The sequence below is a fragment of the Mirounga angustirostris genome, unplaced genomic scaffold, assembly GCF_029215605.1.
Source record: "Mirounga angustirostris isolate CCGP_5_RB_7025 unplaced genomic scaffold, mMirAng1.0.hap1 SCAF_6, whole genome shotgun sequence".
In the NCBI taxonomy this organism is placed as follows: domain Eukaryota; kingdom Metazoa; phylum Chordata; class Mammalia; order Carnivora; family Phocidae; genus Mirounga; species Mirounga angustirostris.
The window spans coordinates 150,991,348-151,013,295 of record NW_026991714.1 but is presented as its reverse complement, the minus strand read 5'-3'; positions in this window follow the sequence as shown (position 1 = coordinate 151,013,295).

The window sequence follows — 21,948 nt, the reverse complement described above, 5'->3', positions numbered from 1 at the left end:
GTACTTTATGTTGGCTAATTGAATTTAAATTAAAAAATAATGTTTGTTAAAACTCAAGTCTGAATTTAGAGTTCTGATTTTCCATAAAGTAGCCTTCACACAAATACGATGATTTTCATTCATTTAAATATGAGAATAAATATTGTAATGGGCACAAGGAAATGAAAAGCTAATACATTTGAATGTAGCAGAATTCCCTATTAAATTTTTAAAATAAGATTTCCTTTTAAGGGTGAAATGGACAACGCCAAGCTTGGAAGGCAGAAGTCATTTGGATAACCTCGTCGGTTGTTCTACACTAGCAATCTCACCTTCAGATGACTATCTAATTTTTTTCCTATTGTTGATTTTGAAGGTAGAATTGTGGAGCTATATTTTTAAGGATTTTACTTATTTATTTTTGTGAGAGAGAGAGAGAACAAGTGGGGGAGGCAGAGGGAGATGCTGACTCCCCGCTGAGCACGGAGCCCAGTGTGGGATTTGATCATATATTTTCTAGTACATTGTAACAAAATTGAAGCCTTTGGATCGGCTTTTTCTATGTAAGCTAGAAAGGCATATGGTACATATATGCATAGAGCAAATGTTCAAATTCAGCCCTCAAAGGCCAATTCTAAATAATCAAATGCAGCTTAGTTGAGAAAGTACTTGCAAAAGTAAGAGGACAATTAAAATATCATCTTAGATTACCCAAGCCTTGAGTTCAGATTTGTTTGCCAATTATATCTTCTAACCTTTATTTTATTTCAGTGAATGTGTTAGCAATCCAATGTCAGTATGTTTCCAAATGGTACAGCAATTTTTTTAGACAGTACGAGCTAGTTTCAGGTTTTTGTTTGTTTGTTTGTTTTGAGGTTGGTGAGGGACAAACTGGTCACTCTCAAAAACCTGACCATAGTGTTTTTTGGAGTTCAGAAAGGAAGGTACAGTGTAGTCCTGAAATATGGTAACCTTACCAAGATGTTCTTAAAAAAAAATAGAAATAAACAAACAACAACAAGAAACAAAATGACACTAGAAAAAAGTCCTTGCTTGCTTATTATATATTTTATAGTAATGTTTGTTGTGTGCCTTGTGTTGTTGCCTTATTGCTCTGAATAAAAATAGAGGCTCTCTTAGAAAAAAAAAAGAAATAAAAGCTAAACTGTAAGTCATAAAAAAAAAATTAAAATAAAGGCAAGAAGCCAGAAGCTCTGTTCCTTAGCGGCCCAACATCTACCATGTGGAATGAATGTTCCCTTACCTGCGTCCTCAATTGGCTGCCACGTACTTTCTTCACTTGGGTCTCCTTCCTGAACTCCACGGGTACTCATGCAATGAATGTTCTTCCTGTCTCTGTGCCCTTTCGAATGCTGTTCCCCATGTAGCATGCTCTTCCTTCCTTCTATAGCCCCACCCGCAAACTCAGACCTGCTACCCCTACAGGTTTCCTCAGCATTCCCCTTCTCCACATTTAGAAACCATCTCTCCCTTTCCCTAGTTTCCTTGACCTCTATGGGGTGGCTGGTCTCAGCCTGTATTTCCCTGGAGAGAAAGCATGCGTATTTCACATCGGGACATTCGCACACCTAGTTCTCTTCCCTGGTGAGGTAGGCATTATTTTCCCACCTTACTGACAGTCTCTCTGCATTTTGGTTTTATCTAGGCAGCTAATGTGGGAGGTGGGAGCAAGAAAGAAGCATGGGTCTTGTGTCTCCAGACTCAGCTCTCGCCCATGCAGGTCATGCCCACCTTTCCTGATTACAAAGTACTTAAGGGGCTTTCATGAGTCCAGGCTACATTTGTCTTTGTGTTATTCTCACTTCTCAACTCAGGCCGAACACACAGTAGGTGCACATAGAGCTGCCTGTCAACCAAGGGAGCAGGTCCCCCCGCCCGAGAATCATCTAGCTGTGGGTTCCTCTCCTTAGCCACATGCAGCTTCGGAGTTGACCCCATGTGTCCAACTTCCCAGGCTCCTTTTGTCATGTAGGGACAGATTCCATTTTCCAGCTGATTACCCTTCCTCACTTGTTGGGTTAGGCACCTACTTACTGGAGAAAGGGTGGTGATTGCCAAGGGATGTGGGTGCCAGGATTTGTGATTTTAAAAACCTGCTTCTCACTTTGAGAAAAGCCCTGGTCCCCAGGCTCCTCTCTTGTTCCCCTTCTTATATGGTTTAACATGTGATCAGCAGCTGGAAATCGCATAAAGATAAATTAATAACCACGATTCAGATGTCTTCCAAAAGAAACAGTTATGGTAGGAAAAAAAGAAAAGAGAAGTATGACTCATTGTCTCTGGCTCTTACTACTTCCCATTTTCCTAAAGATAATTACTGCCTTGTTTGCCTTTTTAAGTCTTAAAAACAGATAAGATAAACATTTTCAGGGAGAAGGGGAAACATTACATTTTTTAAAAAGGGGGCTTGGGGCTGTGCTTTATTGCCATAGGGACCTGGGATCCCCATTGTATTTCTGGAGAAGGATTTTTTTTAAACACTGTTATGCAAATGGTGGTTCTGGTGCCTCCTCTCCCTCCTGGAAGGTTTGGAATGTTCCAGGCTGGGAGAATAAGGGGGCACAGAGCACTGGAAACCCAAAGTCCTTTTGTCCTGGCGCCCTGAGAAAAAAAAAAAGGTCAGGTGTAGCTTAAGTGTTGCAGTGACTTAGAAGCCATGAGTAAATGTGTCCTGGGCGAAGGTACTTCTGTCACAAGGGACGATGCTCTAAACGCAGTTTGTGAGTCAGACATCCACATTGTCATCAGAGTGTCCTTTTCCATGTAGAAACGAGAGGTTCTCTCATTTATCCAGGATCCAGGCTCTGAGCAATTGTCCATATTTTGAGCAGCAAGGAAGCCCCCAAATCTAGACCCGGACCTGGTCCAGAGCACTATCAGTGAATTAAGCCTCTCACTGTCCGCCTTCCTTCCCTTGTCTCAGTGGGGGGGGTGGGGGGGGGACACATTGAAACATTTGTCTAAAAGTTGTCCTTGGGAAATCCCAAGGATTCTCACTGGTTACCACCGCTGGGCTGTGCGCTTCTCCTTTGCAACCCAACTGCACGCTTAGGAAGAGGGAGGCTGCTGGTAGGAGGTGGGAAATGGATGTTTCTCCTTCACTGCTGCCCACGTCCCTGTCCTGGTCATTATGGCAGCTTCACTTTCTAGGAAAGAAGTGGGACTTGGCAAATGCTATCATTTGCACGTGGTAAAGAAAGCTAGCAGCGATGCTCTCACTGGCTCTGAGCTGTTGTTGCAACGTGACACTCTGGTCCCACGCATTCAACAGACTCTCGGACCCCAGCTCTGCACAGAACTGTGCGTGCAGAACTGTACGTGCAGCCCAGCAAAGGGTTTGAGCAAATTCCCCCACCAAAGGGACGCTCTAGTCCCATGCATTCAACAGACACTCACAGACCCCAGCTCTGTGCAGAACTGGGAGTGCAGAACTGCGCCTGCACCCTAGCAGAGGATTTGAGCAAACTCCCCCAGCAGAAGGAACACTGACACCAAGAACTGTTCCACAGGTTTCCTTTAGTTCCAACAGTTCCAAGAACTGTTCCACTGGCCCTTTAAACGCCCCAGCCACCACGGAGGTAGAGGGCAGTGTTGCCATGATCCCAGTTGAGGAAACTGATGCACTGAGCGGTTGACCAGGAGCCCAAGGCCAGGCAAAGAGTCTACTGCCAGACCCATCCCTTCCATGCTCCAAGGGGCAGATACGGATTCATTCCTGTGATGGCTTTTTTGAGTTTTTGTCTATATGTTTTGCTGTATCAGTGGGAAAGTTTAAGATTATCCACCTTAAATTTGAATAAAATTTATCTACCACTATTGCTAAAGAGAAATTAATTGCCAGTGGGATTAGCATTAATAGAACTGATGGTGGGGGTGGTGGGGACAAGTTAGATATGCTTGAAAGGCAGGTCTGACTTCGTTTGGATTCTAATTTTTCCTTTGCCTTTTGCTTCCTCCATTTCCCTCCCTCCAACTTAAGCTTGAAATTCCAACTCCCCCCTCCTTTTCCTTCCAGAGGTTCAGGACTTGCAAGAGAACAAAGGCTGATGGAGGAAAAGCATCATCCACAAGCGGCCTTTCTGTTCTGGGGGACAGCTCACCTCAGCAAAACCCATGAGGCTTCCTGGGCAGATGCCCACGCTGACATCAAACAAGTGGTCCAGATTCCTAGAGAGAAATACGGCAGGTGAAGGAGGTGGCAGGACAAAGGGAAACACGAGGCTGCCTACAAGGTCAGACATCCTTGGCCATGCAGGGGAGAACAGTGAGCTCTGGGCTAACCCCCCTGGAGGTTTTACAGGCCACATGCTCATTTCCCTTCTCGAGGTCTCTGGCGTGTCCTGCGGCCTTCCGTTGTCACCGTCACTGATGCTGGTGTCCAGAAGGGTGCAGAGCCCTGCCAACCCCACGCTGCACGACCAACTCCAGCAAACCTGGCCGGAGCCCACAGCCGACCATGCCTTTCTGGCCTGGCCCCCTTCCCTTGGCCAGCCGCGTATGAAAAAACTTCAACTTCAGAAACAACTCTCCCCTTCAGATAGGACACTTCATTGCTTGAGAGACATTCTGACCATTAGCTGTTTTGCCATTTGCATCAGAATATCAGAAACCTAATATTTGGTTAACCCCTTGTCTCCCAGAGCCCTTCTAGTGGGGGTCAGTGTGAACCTTATGCAGATCTAAACAGAAGCCCAGTTTCCTGGACTTCTGGGTTCATTAAACTTAGGACAAATATAGCTCTTTGTCTCAGAGTTAAAAAAAAAAAAAATCTTAACTGGCCCATAAAAAAACCTCAGAGAACTTCTAAAAATTCAAAGAAGCATTAAAATCGCTATTTTGATGCCATCATTACTCAGAAACATAAGGATGACATTTTCCACATTTATATAATGGATGGGAAAGTTTCTGGCAGATGTGTTTTTCCAGGAAACAATTTTTTAAAGAAATCTTGATACAGTTCTAAGTGCAAATGTACATGCTTTTCCATGTTCTGGATCTGCCGCTCATCCAAAAAGCGTTGTATGGCTCCCCGTTTTCTCCCCCTGAAAGATGGGAAACTCGTTGCCGTTTCGAAAGCTCCAGATGAAGTGCAGGTGCACCTTTATTGTTAGTGCCTTGTGCCCTTATAACAATCGTGCAGGCCTTGTCTTTCCAAGTAGTTTGTTTCAAGTAAAACATGGGGTGGGCGGGCTGAGTCTTCAGGGATGGGGAGGAGTTCCAGAACTGTTCACGCCTTAGCAATAATCCTGCTATATATTAGGAAGAAAGTAGAAAAACATGTGTTGGGGAGGAGGCAGGACTCCTTGGCTAGCTCATTCATCACATTTCCAGCCCACGCCCCGGGGGACGCTCTGCCATTGGGTCTCCTCCAAGGCCTGAGTACAACCAAGGCATTTTCCCACACTGCTTTCGCTTCTCTAATTTGGACTGTCAAGTCCATACAGGAGAGCCCCCTATCTTTGACTTTTGGGATCAGGCGGAAGGGAGGGGAAATGGACCCGATCTGATGGGTTCGGGGTTCATTTGTTTTCAAACAATCGGTTCACACAACAGAAGGAGGTTTTCCAAAATCACAGACATGTACATTTTTGCCATGGGGGAGTTTTTTATACCTAAGGAGTTAAATTCCAGCCTGGACTGATGGGAGCGAGTTTCCGTGCAGAGGGCTGGGGGAGGTGGGGGGACAGGCCAGTGTTCTGAGGCCGAGATTCGCAGATTCAGGGCACGTTGCTGAGTCCCCGAATAGAGGCCATCATTTCTGACCACGTGCTCACGGCCAACCCGGGTCTGCCCCGGATAAGCCTCTTTTCACTGTTTGGTGCCGAGACACATGATAGTTATGTCAAAAACAACACCCCTTTTCTCTTCTTTAATTGAAGGTTTTGAAATGAGTCCCTTGTAAGGGGAAAATGTAGCACCAATTCCAGAGAAACACAGAATCGCATTTTGTATTTCTTCTCAGGCTCAGTGAAAATTCTTTGGGGAGTGGAAGTGAACGTGTCGTGTGCAGAGCGCAGTCTTTGGAAGCGAAATACCACTCTCCTCAACGGGGAGCTGACGGAGCCAGCGCCATGCTGACTAGGAGCAGAGGGGCCTCGGGCCAGTGCCTCTCCAAAACACCCCGGGCCTGACTTACCTGCCAACTTACACGTGAAACCTTCTCACACATTTTCACTGGCTAGAAAGCTCCTAAGGTGCCAGTTTTTGACTCTGCTATAGATACAACCATAAAAGGACTATCATATACATAAAAGAATGTAACTAGTACATTCCCTTCTGTGCCCATACATCCCCCAGATTTTAAGTTTTAAAAGTAAAGAAGTCTTGGAGAAAGGAGTTAGGATGTTTATCTAATTGTTCCAACATATTGGATGTAAAGGCCATGTTTTCCCCGTTGAATTACTCTGGATCTTCATCAAAAGTCATATGACCACATACCTTTGGGGCTACTTCTGGGCTGATTGTGCTCCATTGACCTATTTCTCCACCCATATGTCAAAACCACAATGCCTTGGAAGCTATAGCTTATAGCAAGCCTTAAAATCAGGTAGTGAAAATTCTCCAAATCTATTTGTCTTTAGGTTGTTTTGGCTAGGAGCTCCTGGATGGTTCAGTCGGTTAAGTGTCTGACTCTTGATTTCGACTCAGGTCATGATCTCAGGGTCATGAGATTTAGCCCCATGTCAGGCTCCACGCTCAGTGGAGAGTCTGCTTAAAATTCTCTCTCCCCCTCTCCCTCTGCCTCCCACCCCGCTTACTCCACCCCCTGAAATGAATAAATAAATCTTAAAAAACTTGTATTGGCTATCTTAGATTCTTGAGATTACTGTATACATTTTAGAATCAGCTTGTTAATATTTATAAAAATGTTTGCTAGGATTTTGATTGGGATTGCATTGAAACTATAGATCAACATGTGGGGGAACTGACATCTTGGTAATGTTGAGTTTTCTAATCCATAAACTATCTCTCCATTTATTTGATCTTTAATTTCTTTCAGAAATTTTTTTTTTAAGATTTATTTATTTATTTGAGATAGAGCATGAGCGTGATTGGGGAAAGGGGCAGAGAGAGAGGGAGAATCTCAAGCAGACTCCCTGCTGAGCCCAGAGCCTGATGTGGGGCTTGATCCCAGGACCCTGAGATCATGAACTGAGCCAAAACAAAGAGTCAGATGCTCAACCAACTGAGCCACCCAGGAACCCCTTTTCATCCTCATTTTCAAGGACACTTGCCATGGGTATAAAATGAGGGATCGACAGTTTTTGTTTTCATCACTTTAAAAATGTCATCCCTTTATGCTTTGGCCTTCATTTTCATTTTGTTTTTGTTTTTGTTTTCTGATGAGATGTCAGTAATCATTACCTATTTTTCTCCATGTGTTTAATGTACTCTCTTCTTTCACATGACTGCTTTCAAAATTTTTCTTTTTAACTTTGGGTTTCAACAGTTTTACTCTGACATTATTTCTCTAATGTCTTCCCCTGACCTAATTTGTCTCTCCTGTCCTGGGAATTCAGTTGTATACTTATTCCATTGATTGTTATTCTCCCTCAGGGCACTGAGGTTCTGCTTAATTTTTTTTTTTTAATCTTCCTTCACTGTGTTTCTCAGTTTGTAAAATTTCTACTGGTCTGCCTTCCACTTTGTGTACACTTTGTTCTCCACTGTCTAACCTGCCAGTAGGCCTGTAGGAATGATCTTTTCATTTCAGATATTTGACTCTTCTGTTTTAGAATTTACCTTTGATGTATTTATTTACAGTTCTCACTTCTCTGCTAAGATTCCTCCTCTATTCTCTCTGAATGGACCTCTTTGCCTTAAATTTTTCAACATGCTGAACTTTTATTGACTGCTTTTCTTTTTGATTATGGGACATATTTTTCATGCTTTTCCTCATACTTTTTGATTGTATGCTAAACATTGTATATGACATCTTGTGAGGAGTATTGTTAATTGCTTTTATGGTTGTTGAGTTTTATTCTGGCAGGTACTTTAATTACTGGCAGATCCCACTAATTCTGTCAGCTCATCTTTAGTCTTTATTAGAGTGATAGATTTTGGGTTTGACTTTCTCCCTCTCTTTCCATATATATGTACTTATGTACATATATATAAACTATATGTTTGTTTATAATGTATATAATACATATTATATATGTTTGTTTATAATTCTACCAATATCAAATAATTCGGAACAAATCAAACTATAAAGAATATCTATATGAAGAAAACATTAAAAGTCTGCTGAAAGATTTAAAAGAAAAGCATGCTTTATAGTTAGAATGGCAATATAAACAAAATGTAATTTCAATAAAAATTCCAACAGAATTTGTTACCTTTTCAAATTCTAAATTTCATAAACATATTGTTATTGTATACATAGAAAAATCTGAGGATGACAAATAAATGAGATGAAAAAAATCTATCCAATTGTTATTTGTACTATGAAGTTGGAGTAAAGTAAGTGATTTTGTACTTGGTATAAAAACAGATAAAAACAATGGTGAAAACAGAGTGAAAAAACACTGTAATACATATATAAATTTCATATATGATAAATGTAGCATTTAAAATCAGAGGGAAAGGCATGGAATATGGAAGAATGAATAAGAAATTTTGTTGCCATACAACTAACCATTTGACAAAAAATAAACAAATAAATCAGTCTGAACCCTCAGTTCATTCCCATTATATCAGTGTAAATTTCACATGGATCACAAATTTAAAGGTGTAATATCCAATTTAAAAGCCTAGAGTAAAACAATGAAGAATTTCAATGTACAGTTGAAGTGAGCAGGAACTGGGGGAGGGGCAAGAGGGAGAGAGCGAAGCAAACTCCCTCCTGAGTAGGAAACCTGATGTGGGACTCAATCTCAGGACCCTAGGATCATGACCTGAGCCAAAGACAGATGCTTAACAGACTGAGCCACCCAGGCACCCCTATACAAACTTTTTGATTTGGCATAAAAATTTTTCCAAAATGAAAAGACAAGTAACAAATTCAGGACAGGGTGCCTGGGTGGCTCAGTCGGTTAGGCGACTGCCTTCGGCTCAGGTCATGATCCTGGAGTCCCGGGATCGAGGCCCATATCGGGCTCCTTGCTCAGCGGGGAGTCTGCTTCTCCCTCTGACCCTCTTCCCTCTCATGCTCTCTCTATCTCATTCTCTCTCAAATAAATAAATAAAATCTTAAAAAAAAAAACAAATTCAGGACAAAAAAATTTACTGCATAAATGGTAAATGCAGATCTTCCTTTCTTGATATGTAAAGAGCTCTTACATGTCAATTAGAAAAAGTGATAGTCTAATGTATAGTTGGGCAAAAGATTTTAATTAATATTTTATGGACAAAGAAATACAAATGGCTTTTAAACTTCTGATAAAAAGCTTAACTTTACTGTATTAGAAATTGAAATTAAAATGAGACTATTTTTACCAGATTGGTAAAACATTTTAAAATCTTAATACGTTGTATTGGTGAAGTTGATTGAAAATAGGCATTTTGTACACTTGATTTTAATGGAGGTGTACATTTTTGCTTCCTCTTTGGAGGCAATTTGGTAATTATATACATACCTTTTGACCTTAGGGACTCATAAACATGCTGAATCACTGTGTTGTACACTTGAAACTAATGTAGCGTTGTATGTCAACTTTACTCAAAAAAAGAAACAAAATGTATAAGAATATTCATTTTATTTTATTTTATTTTTAATTTTTTTAAAGATTTTATTTATTTGACAGAGAGAGAGATAGCCAGAGAGGGAACACAAGCAGGGGGAGTGGGAGAGGGAGAAGCAGGCTCCCCGCTGAGCAGGGAGCCTGACATGGGGCTCGATCCCAGGACTCTGGGATCATGACCTGAGCCAAAGGCAGACCCTTAACGACTGAGCCACCCAGGCGCCCCAAGAATATTCATTTTAATATAACAGAAAGGAAGAAAAAATAGTTGCCCAATAGTAGGGTACTCATTAAATAATTTTTCTCATACCCATAAAATAAAATACAAAAAAAAATATGCATGTTTACAGCTACATGCCCTGATACAGGACATATCTCCAGCTGTATCTTCAGTTGAAAATAGGGAATTCACTACGATATGCATAATATGTTCCATTTGTGTAAATAAGTATGATCTACATGTGTGCACACACACAAATATGTTTGCACCTGCTTGACAGATACATGAGAAAGTAGAGAGGGACATATCTGACAGTGAAGTTTCATAGCCAGGGAGGGAGGGAGACTTTCTTTCCCTCTTGTACCCTATTCTGCAGCTTAATTTTTTTCTCATGTGCATAAATTACTTTCCTCTCAATATTGTTAAAGCGTTATTTATGGGCCCCATTCCAACTCTGGCATTCCAGGAGGCCATGGTTATGAAATGGTCACGAGGCAGTGAACTCAGACAGAGTGTCAGTGAGACTTCAGGGCAGTGTATATGTCAAAGCTGGGAGTTAAGAAAACAGCCCAATGTGACTTAGTCTGAGTCACTTAATTTGTTAAACAAGTTACTAACCCTCACCTCGCAGAATTTTTGGAAGTTTTACTATATGTCCAACTGTGTTGTAAATCAAGTATTCTTATTCGTGTGCTGGTTAGCCTCATTGGTAGAACCCTGACAGTGAAAATATTATGCAAAGCATCTAGAAGTCTTTCATGTGATGGGCATTTTCCACTTATAAACTGATGAGGTATCATTCACACAAGCCACATCTTGGCTGCCATGCTCCACCATGCTTCGGTTCTCTTTAGGAGAGAATGCTATTCTGAGCTGGACCAACTGCAGTTATGAGATATTATAAATCTCTTCATACAAAGTATTTATTGGATTCACTGATTAAAAGACATTAAGTGTAAAACCTTGTTTGGTCATTCCAGGACACTGAATTCATCTTTCCTTTGGACAAGAGGGCGTACTCTACGACACCTGGGTCTCTCTCCAAGATTTGTGACCGAACAGCGTCGTAGAGTCTGGCACAACAGTTTTTTCTCCTGTTCCTGACTTTCCAGAGCACTCACTGCAAGTCCACCCCTCGCCTCAGCAGGTGCATGAGCCACACTCAGAAATCCTATGTAGTCCATCCTTAGTCAATGATGAAAGTGAATATTGACTAGCTTCAATCCACCAGACCTGTCAACGTTTGTACGTGCTCTGCCATGTGCCATGGGCTGTGGGGCTCACTCAGAGGAAGGGTGCACAGCTCCTGTCGTCAAGGGGACACGCATGAAACCCAGTGAGGCAGAGTAACAGGTGCTATAGCTGAAGCCCAGGAACCAGGCCACCTTCTGAAATCTAAGCTAGGCAAGTGCCAACATCAGTGGGTGGTTCAGAAAGCAGTGTGGGGACATGGGGGAGCCCTCAGCTCCGTTCCAGGCTCACCTTATACCTGGGCGTGCCTATTGTAAGGTGAGAGGAGGTGGATTCGGGAGTTTCTGAGCTCTCTGAGAAAGCCTGTGCTAATGGTCTGGAGGGATGGAGACAGCCTACGGATCACAGGAGCTTTCTATGTCTTCAGTTCTTGAGGCCCAAGAGGAACTTTTCCACCATTCCAATCCTAACATCTGGGATGAAGATTCTGGGGAACCACCCCAGGCTGCTGAAGCAGAGGCTCTGGGCTTGGGCCCAGGCAACTTCCATCTTAATAAGAACCCAGGTAATCCTCATGCACACCAGAACCAATGTTCAGAGGCCACAGAACTCAAATCATCAAAGGCTCATTCCCTCAGCCAGGAAACTGTTCCTGGTGATAACTTAGCACCCAGTAAATGTCTTCCTTTAGGAGGACAGGAATAACGAGGTCAGTTTGCTATCCTGAGGCCCTCTGAGGATGACTTGAGGTTTGCTTAGGTGGGAAGGTGGCTCCTAACCTTATCAGGAAAACACATGTAGAGCGGCAGAAGGCAGGGAAAGAAATGATGAGAGATGAAGCTGGACATTTGCTTATTTCACGAATATTGACTGAGCATATATTATGTGTTAGGCAGCTTTGCATGTGGCCAAGAGCTCTTCCATCTGAAGACTGGGGCTGCTGAGCCCTGCTCTGCCACTTGCAGGGTCTGAGGGGACAGGAGGCCCACAGCCAGCTCACACTGAACAGGTTTGGCCTCTTGGTTCCTGGGGCAGAACTGAGTCCCAAGGTTGACTCTGGTTTGAGTTTCCTTTATCTGCTTTTGTTTCCCTCTCCTGTTCTTGCCCCTCTGAGTGAAGTGGGCTCTTTGAATGTCTATGTCCCTCTTCACTTAGGATTCCTTCCAGGTCATTTGGAATTCATTCCTGGGACTTGCTCCAGACAGATTCCCATACCACAGAGTGCTACAAACATGGAGAACCTGCTGGAAAACTCATTGACATTCTTATTTCAACAATTTTCTGCAGAATTTATGTTCCCTAAGTTTGCTAGGCCCCAGGGCTTCATGCATGTCTGATTTGAGGAGCAGTAAGTTTTACAGAGAAGAGAAAACAGAACAAAAGGGAACACATTGCTTTTGTATTAAGCTGTGGACTTGCTCCCAGCTCTCTTGGAATATGGCATCTTGCATGTAATCTATTTGCAAATGGCTCTGAAGTGGCCCAGCACTGTGATGATGTTCTCGGCACACAAGGCATGAATGAACACCCATCAGTGGTTGGGCTCTCAGTGGTGGAGGTGACACCAGCTCCCCAAGGCCATCCTGCTGAGAGATGGCAAAGTGATAGTCACTCACTTTTTCCACTTCTGGCCAGGTGCTTGATGCTCATTCTGGCTTTGTTTTTCCCAAGATGACTTCAGTTTTGATGCTTCCAATTAAGCTTGGCCAAGCTACATCGGCTTATCATCAACGTCACCATCACCATCCAGGGATATTTCCTGCGCGCCTCTTGCCAACTGTTGCCAATTCCACTAATGGTCCTTTACTGTCTGTCATGTGCCAGGCCCTGTGCTAAACCCTGGGCAGACGGCCATGCATAGCATCCTAGCTCAAGAAGCCCATGCCGTAAGGAGCAGAGTAACGCAGAAATCCAACATTTCCAAGTAACACAAACTGAGCGATGCCAGAGGGATGAACAGGGTGTTATGGGGACAAAAAAGGGATCACTCAGTTCTAGCCTGCACCAGACATCAAGGGCAGAAGGGTGAGTAAGGATAGATGAGGCAAGGGGAAGCCATGAGCTCAGAAAATTCTCCAAAGCTATCTAAGCTTGGGTCCAAGGTCAAGATCAGGAGTTGCAGAAGTTGGAAGAAGTTGGTCTATTTCTATTTCAGAAGTTGCTTTATTTCTATTTTGGGTCAAGATTAGGGTTGGGACCTGGCTGAGTCCTTGGGTTCCCTCCTATGTGGGCTGATTGAGATCAAAGCATGTGGTTTCTCCTAGAAAGAGTCCTCTAGCTTCTGATGCACCCCAGAAGCCCCTCAAAGAATGTCCTGCTGGCACATCATTCCACCTTGCCCTACCAAAGGACCCCAGAAACTAGACCTAGGGAATCAGTCTGGCCCAATGTTGGGAGGATCATGGATTCAGATCATAACCCTCTGGCTTTGTTCTGGTGTCACTATACAATTGGGGCCTCTGAATATTCATTTGTTTTAACTCTTCTATTCACTTGCTCAACAGACATTTATCAAATACTGATTCACTATGGTGACGTGATGCTAGCTAGCTAGATGATAGGTAGATAGAGAGATGATTGATAGATGTTAGGTAGATAGCATTAATTAAGCCCTTATATAAATGTATTAGCACAGTTCTGGTCACGTGAGATTATTTCTTTTAATCCTTACAACCACTTTGTGAAGTAGTTATCCATAAGTTAATTATGTAGAGAGGAAAACTGAAGTCCAAAGCATCGAGTGACTTCCTTACTCTGCCAGTCAATGGTGAAACCGATTCCATTCCACGGAGTCCTAATTCCCAGGTATGCCCTCTGAGGGGAGAGAGAGGGAGTGGCATCTGGGTGGAATCAGTGGGCAAAAATGCAAATGCAAAAATTGCATTTGGGGAAATGGTAAGTGGTCCAGTGCAGCTGGTCACAGAGCACAGACAGGAAGTAAAGGAATGAAGGCCAGAAAGGTGGTTTCGGGCGGTCCAGGGAGGGACTATGATGCTGCACTCAACATTTCCTATTCTCTTAGGTAGGCAAGGGAGAGTCAACCATGGTTTTGAACACAGAACAAAGATATGCTCTAGGTAGATTCATGCTGGTGTGTGACAGTGCATGCAATTTTGTCTAAAACACTTTAATACCAGGATTATATGCAAACCCAAGTAAGATGTCTAATATCACACTGTATATGCTGATAAAGAATGCATGGGCCAGGGTGATCTGCTGTGTTTTTATCAGGAAGCCCATAGTCCAGAGGTGGCTCCCACTGGGATGTCTATCATCTATATCTGAATCAATAACCAATGACCTAATATCTAACACTATCAGTCAGGCTAGTTTAGCAATTCCAGCATCTTTGTCTCTAAACATTATAAAACTTTATTTCTCACCTGTGCAAAGTGTGATGCAGACAGCCTCCTCCACCCTGACATTCTGATGCTCAGTTTGTGTGGTTTATACCAGGAGTCCCCATCAAATAACTAGGTGCTCCTTAATATTTCCCAGGCTAGCTGGGACATCTTTCACATATAGAGAAAAATGGAAAGGATAATCCAATGATCACCCAAACACTTGCCACATAAACCCAATAATTATTAATATTTTCCACATTTGCTTTATCTCTACCTACTGGTTGCTATTGTTTGAGCTGAACCCTTTGAAAATGAGTACAGGCATTATGATTGCTTCCATAAATAAATTGGCACACCATTTTAATTTTGTCCCCAAATTAAGAACATTCTCTTACATAAAGACACGATTATCCCAGCTACAAAAGTTAACGATAATTCCCTTCACCTACTGTTTAGACCATACGTATTCCCCAATTCTTCCCAAAATGTCTCTTAGGGCTTTCTCTCTCATATAGAAACCCATCAAGGATCATGAATGACTCTGGTTGTCATAACTTCTTAGTGTCTTTTCATCTAGACCAGGCCTTTCCTCTTTTCTTTGTTAATGACACTGATTTTTTGAAAAGACCATGCTCGCTGTATAATCGAAAGTCCCATTTTTGAGTTTGTTTGATGGCTTCTTATGGTAGTGTTTAAGATGTTCTTCTATCCCTTGCCTCTCCTGTAAGCTGTGGTTAGGTCTAAAGACTTGATTCAAGTTCAATGGTTAGCCAAAATATAGAACTTCATATGGCTGTATTTCATGGGCACATAATAACTCCCTACCTTATCGATGCTGCTTAAGATAATCACCACCATATATTTCTATGATAAAGATACCTTTTTCTTCCTGAGCTCTGTGGGGTGATATTTTGACACTATGTGGTGGCTTTCTTACCTAAAGAAAGTGGTTTTAGCAATGATTGATAGTCCTTGCTTGAATCAATTATTTCTTCAGTGAAATAAAAATTGAGATTTTCTTTTAAATAGGAATGATTTCTTCTTATATTTTACCTTGATAAAATGCTACATTGTCCTTTATGATTAAATTATTTGGTTTATTTATTTTTTTAAAGATTTATTTATTTATTTATTTGAGAGAGAGAATGAGAGACAGTACAAGAGGGAAGAGGGTCAGAGGGAGAAGCAGACACCCCGCTGAGCAGGGAGCCTGATGCGGGACTCGATTTAGGGACTCCAGGATCATGACCCGAGCCGAAGGCAGTCGCCCAACCAACTGAGCCACCCAGGCGCCCAAAATTATTTGGTTTATAATCCTTGTGTTTTACAGGCTAGTTTCTAATATGTGTTCTCATCAACAATATAAACAAATCCCCATTTTATAGGTGTTTTGTGTATATAGGCCAGTGCCTACTGTAAAGAGAAAGGTCACTGGAAAAATGTGCCTACTGTAAAGAGAATTCTACTTTGAGTCAAGATTAGGGTTGGGACCCTATTCATTTGTGGCCTTTAAGGAACAATTCCTAGAAACAGGGATGAAATTATACGTCTGGTGAGTACATCCTGGCACGCTTCCCACCAGGTAGGCAGCCCAGAGCCTTCTTGGCCAGCAGCATGGCACAGCCCTGCCTCGTCCTGGGTGGCCTGGTGCAGGGGACCCAGCTCTCAGGGGGCTAGCAGCAGAATTTGAGGAGCCTGATAGGTGGGTTAGGAAAGCTTAATGAATGAGAGAGAAAAAAAGAAAAATGTTGATTGGACCCGACAATTCACAGAATAGTGGTCTTTAAAATTCTATCTATTCTTTCTCAAGAAACTATATTTTCTTCTAAAGAAAGAGTGGGGTGCCTCTTCAGGTCACTATTGGTCCTTCTGTTCTTGTCTCTGTGTCTCTCTCAGTCACACACACACACACACACACACACACGGCCTCCCTCTGGATTTGAAAATGATCATTTATTCAATTTTGGATTCAGTAACAAATATTATGATCATTTCCTGATGCTCAAATAATTTTCCCAAATGTGGCCAATGGGAATCCTGTCAAGCTGACCCCTGTGCATTTGAGACCTGCCTTCATTGTTCTTTGAATACTGTCTTTCTTTTCTCTTTCTCTCTCTCTCTCTCTCTCTTTTTTTTTTTTTTTTTTTTTAGAGAGGGAGGGGTTGGGAGGGGGAAAGGAAGAGAGATATTCTCAAGCAGGCTCCACACCCAGTGTGGAGCCTGTCCCAGTGCTCAATCTCATGACCCTGTTTCATGACTTGAGCTGAAACTAAGAGTTGGATGCTTAACCAACTGCACCTCCCAGATGCCCCTCTTGGAATACTTTCTTACTTGGCAAGCATGTGAGACCCAGTTTCACCCCCTGCCTCCTTATCTCAGAGCTGGAATTAGCCATTGGATCCTAGCTTCGGTAGAAGGGGAACGGCAGGTGCAGATCACAGCCCAGACGCTGGGAGTGCTCAATGCCACTGGACTCACCTTGCCTTTGGGACCTTTTCGTGGATAAATTATGAGTTTACATTGATATTCCAGTTCAAAGTTTACATTAAGGAATATTAGTGCCTTTGAATTTACATGTATTTTCTCTTTCGTGGAAAGTTTTCACTCCTGCATTTTAATTTTATCCTACAATATTATAACATTGTTTCAAAATTTCAATATAAACGTCACTACTAACGATAACAGCCAACAGGCGAGGAGAGGTACTTTGGTAGTCTTGATTTACACTTCCCTTATTGTGAGTCTGTTTGTATATGCTCATGGACCATTTTCCTTTCTTTTTCTATGAACTGCCTGCTCATTCTTTTACTCTATTTTTTAGGAGATCTCTCTATATCAGGGATATACCCCTTCAGTTTTGATAGAAGGTGCAAATATTTTCCCCTGTCTGTCAATGTTTCTGAATATTGGCTTACAGAGGTTTTTATTCCAGACAAAACACAAGTGGGATTTTGAGGGTACAGATGCTGTCCTACTAACAAAGTGTTAGTAGGACACCTGTTAGTAGAGACACCTGTCTCTGACAGGGTGTGTACGAGAACAGGGTGAGCGCTAGAAAGGCACTCTCGTTGCAGCTGGAGGTATCCGAGGCGGTGGCTGGCTCACGGGTCTCAGAGCTATTCTATTCGCACAGGCAGGCCACAGGATCCCAGCAAGGTTCCTGGGCTCCACTCACAGGAACAGTCAGTGATCAAAACTTGGGTGCCAGTCCTGGGTCCATCCTCAGTTTAGAAGGGTCTTGGTTGCCTGATGCCCACTATGAGGGTGACACAGCCCTGCCTCTTGGAATGTGGCCCTGTCAACCTTGACTGATACCTTCACATGCTCTGCTCGTTGGTCACCTAAAGAGCAGGGGCTTCCTGGGCTTGTAGAAAAGGTTGTACAAATTGTCTATGTCTGTTTGCTACCCAGTGTTGATGTCATCAATGTATATGTGACTGTATCAGTCTGCCTTCACCAGAAAGCACACGGCACACACACAGGAGAAGTTGAGGGGGACACGTTTCTAGAGAAGGTGACAGAGGTGAGGATGGAGGGAAGCTCAGGTGCACGGCGGCCCCAGGCCAGGAGCAGCTGATGGTCACCACCTGTGAGCACCAGGGACTGTGGGGAGGAGCAGATCCCAGAAATGGGGCTCCAGCGAGAGTCTGTAGGGAGAAGGTGACTTGGAGAGCAGCACCTTGCTGTGGCCTGGGGCAAAAGCAGTCTCACGTGACTTCAGGGTGGTGGCCAGGGGAATATGCACTTGGCTCTCACTCTTCTTCTTCCCTACAGTATCCTGCTGCAGATTTCCAAATCCACCCGTGTCTGGAGGACAGGGAAGCCTTGTGAGTGTCAGCCATGGCCATCAGGCTCCTGGGAAAGAGCAGGGTGGGGAAGGATGAGGGTGTGGCTGCTACTCTTCGCCAGTTGGATCTTCTTCACTCGCTGCCATGACCTCCCATGAAGAGCCTGAGCTGCACAGATCCAACTGCACGGTCTGTCTGCGGCATGCAGCTGCCAGGGAGAGGGGCTGGGTGGGTACAACCTGCAGTGGGGGAGGCCTGCACATCTGCTCCGTTGCTGAAAGGAGGTGTGTTGGGAATGGCAGCGGTGGCCATGAGGATGTGACAGGAAGGGTGGATTCCAGAAGAAGTGCAGAGGAGGAACCGACAAGGCTCAGTGCCTGGTGTGAGGCAGGGATTGGAGAAGTCAAGGTGTTCTAAATCGGGAGCTTGGCTGGCCCTACAAACACGGCAAGGATGGCAGGTGCTGCCTAGTCCGGCTAAAGTGCAGCGACAGAACAGGAGACCACCCCCCACCTGCCGCGTGGCTGTCAGGTCCCCGGGTGTGGAGACAGGCGGGGCAGACTGGTTCCTTTTGCCGTTTTTAACCCCAAAGCTCTAATTTAGATATGAAGAGCTAAATCCTATTAATTACTATTAAATAATCATTTAAAATTCTTCCAGTGTATGGTCCTCAAAAACCTTTCTTTTGTTTCACACTGACATTGGGGGGATTTCTGCTTTCACTTTGTGGACATTATTTCCCCCTGGGTGCTGTGGGAGCGGGTTTCCACTTGCCCCCTGTGATGCCCTTTTGCCTGTTCAGTAGCTGCCACCTCCCGAGGGCGGGGCAGGAAATGATTTCCTGGGGTCTCCTTGCCCAGTTGTGCTCCGGTCTGTACAATAGGCTGCTGTACAGATGCAATGAGGGCTAGGAACCACTTGATTAGCAATAACATTACTGGAAGGTAGACCCTGGGAAGCGTCGCCAGAGCCCCCAGGGGCCCGCCCCCTGGAATGATGTCTGGACTGGCCTCAAAAGGCTTGGAAACTCCTCAACAGCTCTCGTCCCCTCCTCTCCCTTCCACTCCTTGTTCAAGAATTCTTTTGACACTGATCCACAGTCAGGACTCAAAATTAAATTCTTCTGCATTATTAAATTGAGTATTTGGCTTAATATTTAAAATTTGAGACCAGTTGAGACTCAAAGGCACTGTGTCAGTGCCCCGAGTTCCTGCTGAAATTAAAAGCTTGCTGGAAAGGCTGCTGAAGGATGAGTGTGGCGCGTTCCCTGGTGGCCGCGGGCTGTTCGTGGGCCTCCAAACATTTCTTTTCCAACCTCATGTTCTAAGTTCCCTCCAGCCTCCTGAGGGCATTTGCCAAAATGGAACTGCAAAGTGCCAAAACTGGAATCCGTTCTTTATTTTTTCTTCTCGGTTCCTCTGACATGGTCGACTCTAAGATCACGTCACACCCTGCTCAGCCCTCTTGCAAAGTCTGCATGTGATCAAACTCCCGTGAACGCATTTTGAACCCTTACTTTGTATTTCAGCAGCTCATTTGGTTCTCAGATATGAAAAAGTGCAAATTTCCTGTTGGCTTGGATTTAGTTTAAATTTTTTTCTTAAATCAAATGAGAACATTCAGGATATCCTAGACATGGAAGCTTGAGCTCATAGATCAAAACGCCTCATTTGCCTTTTCCTAGTGATGTTTTTGCTCCATGTAAAATTATAGCAGAACTTGGCAACCCAGCCCATGTATCGAGTTCCTGGGAAATATGTCAATTTTATGTCTAATTTTTATTGCTAGGATCTGGGCGCTCTATAGATCTAAATGCAGCACACAATCCCAGTAACTCCATTTGTCTATTTGCTTGGTGTATTTACTTCTATCTCCTTCTACATGGCTTTTTGATTTTTCTTTTCTATTCTAACAGCCTGTGTTTAAGTTTATAAATAAAACTGACAATGCTTGGTGATACCCATTATGAATAAGAAAATAGTGCTTCCTTTGCAGGTTGGGTGATGAAGCTCTGATACATTTAGTATCTATCCAGCTCTGCAAAGACCCTTCTTAATGTACAGATACAGATGCATTCTCTTCCTTCTGGCAGGACGTGGTAGCATTTGACGGGGAGTGGCTGTACCTGTCAACGTGCTTCACCTGAATTTGCTCCAAGCTCCGTGCACCCTTTGGTAAGTTCCAAGTGATGGACCCCAAACGAAACCCATGAAGCCAATTTGTCATTGGAACAGGATTTCTCACAGCATGGTCTCCTGACCATCCAGGGTTGTCTAAGTGGTGGTCCTCTGGCCGTTTATCATGGTGGCATGAGAAACTAATGAAATAATAACCTTTTTCTAGGTAGTGAATATGTATGAACTGAATTTATACTCTAATGAATGGTTACATTTTAAGGCTCTTCATCAAGTGTAAGCTTGCAGAGAGTCTACGATTTGCCCAAGTGCACAGAAAGGAACGGCACAATGTTTGCACTTGGTTTGCCACTTCCAAAGCCCACTTACTTGTTTTGAATTTTGGTCCTTGCAGTAGAAGAAAGAGTTTAGTATGGTGTAATTAATGGTATTTATTTATCTGAAGCATTTAACTTACTTAAGCCTTCTGGCTATGAGAGCAAAACATGTTCTTTGTTCAAAAATTGGGAAAAATCCAAAGACTCGGAAAAAAGCCAAGATGAACAGTCATACGTGGGAGTGTTTCCTTTTGCACGTATGGATCAAACTGGGCTAAGATTGTGTGTACCTCTTCTAATAGATTGGTTTCCCTTGTTACTAAATATTCTTGGGGGAGATGATTTTCAGTACTAAGGAGTATATTCTGTCCTTTGGACATACCATTACCAGTTTAACTAGTTCAGTATTGTGGGACATTCATATTGTTTCCCAGGATTGCTGTTAAAAATAAAACTTTGCTGAACATCTTATACAATTTGGAGAACCTAGAAGTAGAATTCCTTTGTTAAAGAGTGTGTACCTCCCTTTTACATTGTATTAGCAAATTGCCCCCCAAACTGGTATAACAATAAGACCAATAAGACTTCTGCTGACAATCCGTGAAAATGCCTCCTTCCACCAAATCTTCAAAGAAATTGTCTTCATCAAAAATAGGGACCACTGATTAAATAAAACACTATAGATTCTCATTTTAATCCCCACTTCCTTCACTTAACAGTGAAGTTACACATTTATAACATTTTATTGACTACCTGTATTTCTTATTTTGTGAATTGTTCATTTGTCCATTGGGTTGTTCATCTTTTCTTGTATTGGTTTGCAAGAAATCTTTACATAGTAAACATATTAACTTTTTCTAATGTGATAGTTACAAACTGCCCAGAATGTAGTGGACATTTTATTTTGTTTACAATGTGTCTTTATACTATTAAATGTAGTTTTAAACCTGTCTTTTTTTTTTTTTTATGGTTCCTTTCTTTGTGTCTTGCTGAGAAAGACTTCCTTGTTTTAAGATCAGATAAATAGTAATTGACATTGTATTTAAGTTCTTGTGTAATTTTATTTTATCTTTTCACCTAATAGGTAGTATAGTCTATGCCATGAGGCAAGATTATTTTTTTCCTTAAATAATAAAGGAATTGTACCAGCATTTTAAAAATTATCATCCTGTAGCCACTGATTTAAAAATGACAAGTTCATCATACATTATATCCCTGTGTATTTCTAAACTTTTTGTGTGACTTCCTTTGAGGCCAGTGTATTATATTT